The 8,037-nt window shown below is 32.0% G+C and overlaps 1 non-coding gene across 1 annotated transcript; it reads left to right on the forward strand.

Moving 5' to 3' along the window:
- Positions 1-5,790: 5,790 nt before the first annotated feature.
- Positions 5,791-5,894, forward strand: LOC115834579. Its single transcript, XR_004029519.1, has one exon. It is a non-coding gene; the product is annotated as a small nucleolar RNA U13 (small nucleolar RNA).
- Positions 5,895-8,037: the final 2,143 nt, after the last annotated feature.

Genomic DNA, 8,037 nt, shown 5'->3' on the forward strand with positions numbered 1-8,037 from the left:
TGGTAGCCACTGTTTTGGCACTCCCTTCTGTTCTAAAACCCACTCTTCCTGGCTAAGGTGACTTCCAGGAGATTTAAAAAGCTGTTTGTCCCCCTACATTTTTCCTTTACCCCTTTGAGAAGTCAAACATTAAAGAATAGTATATTTCCAGAGCAACTGCATACATGAGGGAAATTAGAAAGTTTCAGTGTATCATCAAGAAATGGTGCAGGTTCATAAAATACTAATAAGTCTTTAAGTTTACAACTCAGGCTGATCTTCAGCACAGATACAGCCTGCAACAATATAAACAAAATAATAACAAGAACAGCAAGCCCTAGGGAAGGGAGAAAATCTGATTTCAAGATTTACCATTTAATTAAATTCAGATGTCCAGTTTTCAACAAATAATCACGAGGCACACACAGGAACAAGAAAGTATGGCTCATTTAAAGAAAACAGATAAAGCAAAATAAAGTCACTGAGAAAGACCTGATGGTAGATCTACCAGATAAATACTTTAAAACAACCATTATAATGATGTCCAAAAAACTAAAGGAAGGCATAGAGAAAGTGAAGGAAACAATGGATGAACAAAATGAAAATATCAATAGAGATAGAAAGGCCAAAAATGAACAAAAAAAAATCAGGAGCTGAAAATTACCACTGAATGAAAATTCCATAACCTATCCCCCAGAGAATATATAAATTATTCTTATACATAAACTAAGGTAATTCATTAACTGCTATAAATGCTCAAGGAATCCTGCAGCTCAAAATAAAAGGACATTAGATAGTAACTCAAAGCTACATGAATAAGTATATATCTCAGTAAAGGTAAATGCATGGACAATATAAAAGCTAGTATCATTGTAACATTGGTTTGTAACTTCATTTTATATTGTCCACAGACTTCAAGAGACTAATATATTAAACAATTATTAGTCTAAAGTTCCCATTATTATAACTTTGGTTTGTATTTCTACATTTTGTTTTATACATATTAGAGAATACTAATATATTAAAAATGATTATGTTTTTGAACGCACAATGTATAGACATAATTTTGTGACATTAATAACTGAAAAAAATGTGAATGAAGATGCTATAGGAGCTGAGTTTTTGTATATTATTGAACTTTTGCTAATATACATTCAAATTAGAGTGTTATAATTTTAGAGTGTTAGCAGTTAATACTCACGGTACCCACAAAGAAAATAATTATAGAATATACATTAAAAAACATATGAAAGGAACTTAAATTTTCACTACAAAATATAAATTCAATACTGAAAAAGCTACAAGGCATCTAGAAAATAAATAATAAAATGACAGTTACAGTTATCTTCTTATTAACAATTACTTTAATTTTAAATAGCAAAGCCCTTCAAACAAAAGACTGATACTGGCAGCATGGATTATGGCCATGATCCAACTATATACTGTCTAAAAGAGACTCACTCTATATCTGAATACACAAACAGATTGAAAGTGAAAGGATAGAAAAAGACGCTCTATGTAAACAGTAACCATAAGAGTACTGGGGTGGTTATACTAATACCAGATAAAATAGACTTTAAATAACGTTAAAAGGTTGCAAGAGTCAAAGGAGGGCATTATGTATTAATAAAAGATTCAATATTCCAAGAAGCTATAATAAATATCAACATGTACATAACAGACCATTAGAAGGAAAATTTGATATAATTGAAGGAAAAATAAACAGTTCTACAATAATAATTGAAGACTTCAAAATCTACCCTTAGTAATGGATAAACCAATCAGAAGGTAAGTAAAGAAATAAATAACAATAGAGGACTTAAAAAACACAATAAAGCAACAAGATGTAAGAGATATTTACAGAATATTCTACCCCACAACAGAATATGCATTCTTCTCAAGTGCACATGGAATGTTTTCCAGGACAGATTATGTGTTAGGCCACAAATTACATCTCAATCGATTTAAAAGATATCATACCAAGTATCTTTGCCAACTACAACAAAATTAAGTTAGAAATTAGTAACAAAAGAAAAAGTGGAAAAAGCAAAAAATGTGTGGAAATTAAACATATATTTCTAAATTACCAATTGATCAAAGAAGAAATAACAGGGCAAATGTACAAGTATTTCAAAATAAATGAAAACTAGTCACAACATGCCAAAATTTATGAGACATTAGCCATATGTAGAAAGCTGAAACTGGATCCCTTCATTACACCTTATACAAAAATTAATTCAAGATGGATTAAAGACTTACATGTTAGACCTAAAACCATTAAAACCCTAGAAGAAAACCTAGGCAATACCATTCAGGACATAGGCATGGGCAAGAACTTCATGTCTAAAACACCAAAAGCAATGGCAACAAAAGCCAAAATTGACAAATGGGATATAATTAAACTAAAGAGCTTCTGCACAGCAAAAGAAACTACCTTCAGAGTGAACAGGCAACCTACAAAATGGGATAAAATTTTCACAACCTACTCATCTGACAAAGGGCTAATATCCAGAATCTACAATGAACTCCAACAAATTTACAAGAAAAAAACAAACAACCCCATCAAAAAGTGGACGAAGGACATGAACAGACAATTCTCAAAAGAAGACATTTATGCAGCCAACAGACACATGAAAAAATGCTCATCATCACCGGCCATCAGAGAAATGCAAATCAAAACCACAATGAGATACCATCTCACACCAGTTAGAATGGCGATCATTAAAAAGTCAGGAAACAACAGGTGCTGGAGAGGATGTGGAGAAATAGGAACACTTTTACACTGTTGGTGGGACTGTAAACTAGTTCAACCATTGTGGAAGTCAGTGTGGCGATTCCTCAGGGATCTAGAACTAGAAATACCATTTGACCCAGCCATCCCATTACTGAGTATATACCCAAAGGACTATAAATCATGCTGCTATAAAGACACATGCACACGTATGTTTATTGCGGCACTATTCACAACAGCAAAGACTTGGAACCAACCCAAATGTCCAACAACGATAGACTGGATTAAGAAATGTGCACATATACACCATGGAATACTATGCAGCCATAAAACATGATGAGTTCATGTCCTTTGTAGGACATGGATGAAACTGGAAACCATCATTCTCAGTAAACTATCACAAGGACAAAAAACCAAACACGCATGTTCTCACTCATAGTGGGAATTGAACAATGAGAACACATGGACACAGGAAGGGAACATCACACTCCGGGACTGTTGTGGGGGGGGTAGGGGGAGGGACAGCATTAGGAGATATACCTAATGCTAAATGACGAGTTAATGGGTGCAGCACACCAACATGGCACACGGATACATATGGAACAAACCCACACATTGTGCACATGACCCTAAAACTTAAAGTACAATAATAATAATAATAAATTTGAAAAAAAAGAAAAAAAGAAAAAGCAGTGCTAAGAGAGAAATGTATAGCTATAAATGCTTACATTTAAAAGTTAGAAATATTTTCTTTTAATTTAGAAAAAGATCTCAAATCAACCACTTTACAACTTAAACCAGAAAAACAAACTGAAGGCAAGTAGAAGAAAGGAGATAATAAAGACTAGAGCAGAGATAGACAAAATAGATGATAGAAAAACAATGAAACCAAAAGTTGCTTGTTTGAAAAGATCAACAACATTAGTAAACTTTTAGCTAGACGGACTAAGAGAAAAAGAGAGAAGACTCAAATTACTAAAGTGAGAAATGAAAATGGTGACTTCGCTATCAATTCTACCGAAATAAAATGGACTATAAGAGAGTACTATGAAAACTTATATGCCTAGATATCTAATTACATATGAAATGGAAAAATTCCTAGAGATATAAAACTTACCAACACTAAATAATGATGAGATAAAAAATGTAAATAGACTGATAACTACTAAGGAGACTGAATCAGTAATAAAATATCTCCTGGCATCAAAAGCCCTGGAACTGATGGCATCACCAGTGAATTCCATAAAACATTTAAAGAACTAGCATCAAACTTTTTCAAACTTTTCCAAAAATGCTGTCATGAGGGAACATTTCCAAAACTCATTCTATAAGACATCATTACTCTAATACCATAGACATATCCTTTATAAACACTGATGCAAAAATCCTCAAAAAATTACTAGCAAAACAAGTTATTAAGCAGCAGATTAAAATGATTATAGACCACGAGCAAAAGAGATTTATTAATATTAATGGAAATCAAAGATATTTCAACATACAAAAATTGTTAAATGTAATATACCATATTAACAATGAAGGGTAAGAATCACATGGTTATCTCAATTGATGCATAAATAGCATTTGGCAAAATTTTATACCCTTTCATGATTTAAAAAAAACACTCAACAAAGTAGAAATATAAGGAAAGCACCTTAACCTAATAAAAAAATTCATATATAAAAGTCCCATATAAAACACCATAGTCAATCGTGAAAAACTGAAGAATTTTCCCTCTATGATAAACAACAAGGCACGGATGCCTGAGCTTACTACTATTCAATACAGTACTAAAAGTTCTGGCCAGAAAAAAATAAGTAAGAAAAAGAAAAACAAAAGGCATAAAATTGGAAAGGAAGAAGTCAAATTATCTTTGTTTACAGATAATAGAATCTTATTTTTAGAAAATGCTGAAGATTCCACTAAAATAGCAGAACCAATAAATTAAGTCACCACATAAAAATCAAGTGCATATCTATACGATAACAAAGAATAATCCAAAAACAAAATTAATAAAATAATTTAATTTGCAATAGCATCAAAAAGATAAACTACTTTTTATTTAACCAAGAAAATAAAAGACCTGTCGTATAAAAGCTACAAAATATTCCAAAAGAAATTAAGGAATATAAAAATGAATGGAAAGTCATCTCATGTTCATGACTGGAAGACTTAACATTGTTATAATGTCAACACCACAGATTCAATGCAAATCTATAGACGTAATGCAATCCCTATCAAAATCCCAATGATGTCTTAAAGCAGAAATACAAAAAACTCATCCTAAAATTCATAGGAATTTCAAGAGACTCCAAATAGCTAAATTGATCCTAGGAAAGAACAAGCTAGAACACTCAGACTCCTGATTTCCAAACTTACTATAAAGCTACAGAAATCAAAACATTGTGGTACTGGCATAAAGACAGACATATGGACCGGTGTAATAGGAAAGGTTGCCTAGAAGGAAAGTCTCACATATATGGTCAAATGATTTTCTATTATGGTGTCAAAAGTATTCAATGGGGAAAAGGCAGTATTTTCAATAAATGTTGCAGGGAAAACGAGATATCCATATGCAAAATAATATAGTTGGATCCTTACTTAACACCATATACAAAAATTTAGTCAAAATGGATCCATGACCTAAATGGAATACCTAAAACTATAAACTCTTACAATAAAGACAAGTTTCAATACTTCAGATTTGGCAATTTTTTTTTAATAAGACACCTGACATTCACACAACAAAATTAAAAAGAGGCAAACGGGCTTCATAAAAAGTTAAAAAAAAACAGATGAAATTAAAATGCATGCATCAAAATAAAATTATCACTAAAGTAAAAGGCAATTTACCTAATGGAAGAAAATATTTGCAGAACATATATCTAGTAAAGGATTAATATTCAGAATATACAAAGCACTCCTAAAGCTCAATAACAAAAAACAAGCAACCTGATTCAAAAATGGTCAAAATACTTGAATAGATATTTATCCAAAGAAGATATACAAATGGCAAATAAACACTTGAAAACATGCTCAACATCACTAATCATCAGGAAAATGCCCATAAAAACTACAGTGAGATTATTTTGTAGTTCATAAGCGTGATGACTGGGTGTTCACACGCAGGTGCAAGTTGTGCCACCCTCGAACCTTGTTACAACGTTGGCACATTACCCATCAGACATGAAAAAAAAAACTACAATGAGATACCACCCCATACCCATTTAGGATGGAAGCTATTAAAATAAAACAGAAAATAATAATTTGGCAAGAATGTAGAGAACATAAAACCCTTGTGCACTGGTAATGGGAATAAATATAAAATGGTAAAACCGTTGTGAAAAATAATATGGTGAATCCTCAAAAATTCAACATGAAATTACCATATGATTCTGCAATTCCATTTCTAGGTATGTACCCAATAGTTTCTTAAATATGTATTTTATACCCATGTTGTTAATAGCATTACCAATAATAGCTAAAATTTAGAAGCAACTCGAGTCTATCAAGAGTAGAACGGATAAGCAAAATGTGGTTTTTGTATACAATAGAATATTATTCAACCTTAAAAAGGGAGGAAATTCTAATATATGCTACAACATGTGTGAACCTTGAGGGCGTTATATCAAGTAAAATAAGCCAGTCACAGAAAGGCAAATACTCTATTATTATTCTACTTATATGAGGTACTCAGTGTAGTCAAAATCCTCAGGACAGTGAAATAATGGTTGCCAGGGGCTAATGAAGGGAAAATTTTTCAGTTTTAAAGATTGTAAGAGTTCTGGAGATGGACAATAATGATGATTGAACAATAATATAAATGTAATTAATGATAATTACGTTATGTGTATTTTTACCAAAATATAAAATTTGAGAATATAAACAAATAAAAATAAATAAATAAATAACCAAGCCAAACAAAAACCCTGGCTTAAAAGAACAGAATTACGAGTTTGGCTTTGAACAAGCTAATTGGACATGTTATTGGGACTTCCAAAAGAGGATGTCAAGTATCTAATGAAATATAGTTAGTTTAATGCCACTTACTGCTATTATCATTCACAGATTCCACGCTCAGAAGTTGGAAGACAAAATGTAATTTTTTGACTCATCTGCACAGAGCCTTGATCACTAGGGATGCTCTGGAGATATAACAACCTCACGTTATTCATCACTGAGCAAAGATACCCAGGTCTTAAAGCCATGTCCTCGCTGCATCTGTCACTGCATACAGGATTCTGGGAGGGGTAACTTTGAGCAAGGCAGCTGTCTGATGCTAGTTGAAATCTCTGAGAGGGAATGATGGAGAGAGTGGTGTTGCTGAGATCGAAAGAATGTTTGCAGAAAGCACTCCCTAACGCTGGGACAACATGTCCTCCTTTGAAGAGGCAATAAGGCAACAAATCACTTTGTCCACAATTCTAGTTATGCATCACCACATCTACCTTACTCCCATGTAATATGTTTAACTTGGTCCCTCCTAAGCTACCAATGACCTGGATCTATAAGATACACCTTTAAGAATGACTACCATAAATATTCATTTAAAAGATGTATATGGTTTATGGACCATGGAGATATTAAAATTACCTATGAAATAAGATGCTTCAGTACTTTCAAAAGTATCAAACAAGATGTGATAGATCTTTATTGCAGATGGAAATGCAGCAAGATAAACCTTTAGCTTTCCAGGTCATATATAAACATCTGTTATAAGTTACCTACATTTAGTGTTATGCTTATCCATACTCTGTCCACCTCTAGGATAACAAAGGGCAAAAAATGTTCATTTATTCAGGTGTGGAAAGGTTAATTACTCAAAAAATAAATTTTAAAAACAATCAAAACAAACAGAAATTTCCAAATTGTATCAAACACTCAGAGATCTCATCCTTGATTTCTCAAAGAATTTAAAAAAAAAAAAAAAAACAGAAATAACAATTTCAAATGAAACATCATGATGAGAATACCTTCAGAATATTTTACTCTGTTTCTAAGGAAATGCGGGTGAGTCCTACATTACTGAAAGTGGTCTTAGTTTTCTCCAAATATGCTATTTTCAGAAATAATAAAACGTAAATCTCAGTAAAACACTGTAATAAAAAGTATGATATTTAATGTAAACTCATTCAGAGTAATCATGTGAACATGGTTCTATTTCTGTCTATGTCTATACATCATCACCCTAATGCCAGTAAATTTATTTTAAACTAAATATTGGTCTCCTGAGGCAGAGGTAATACAATAATAATAATTCAGAAAAAAATTTACATTTTAACACTGCCACTTTTTCATAATAGTGCTATTTTTCCCTATATAATGCAAAA

Source organism: Nomascus leucogenys, chromosome 3 (genome assembly GCF_006542625.1).
Source record: "Nomascus leucogenys isolate Asia chromosome 3, Asia_NLE_v1, whole genome shotgun sequence".
Taxonomy (NCBI): domain Eukaryota; kingdom Metazoa; phylum Chordata; class Mammalia; order Primates; family Hylobatidae; genus Nomascus; species Nomascus leucogenys.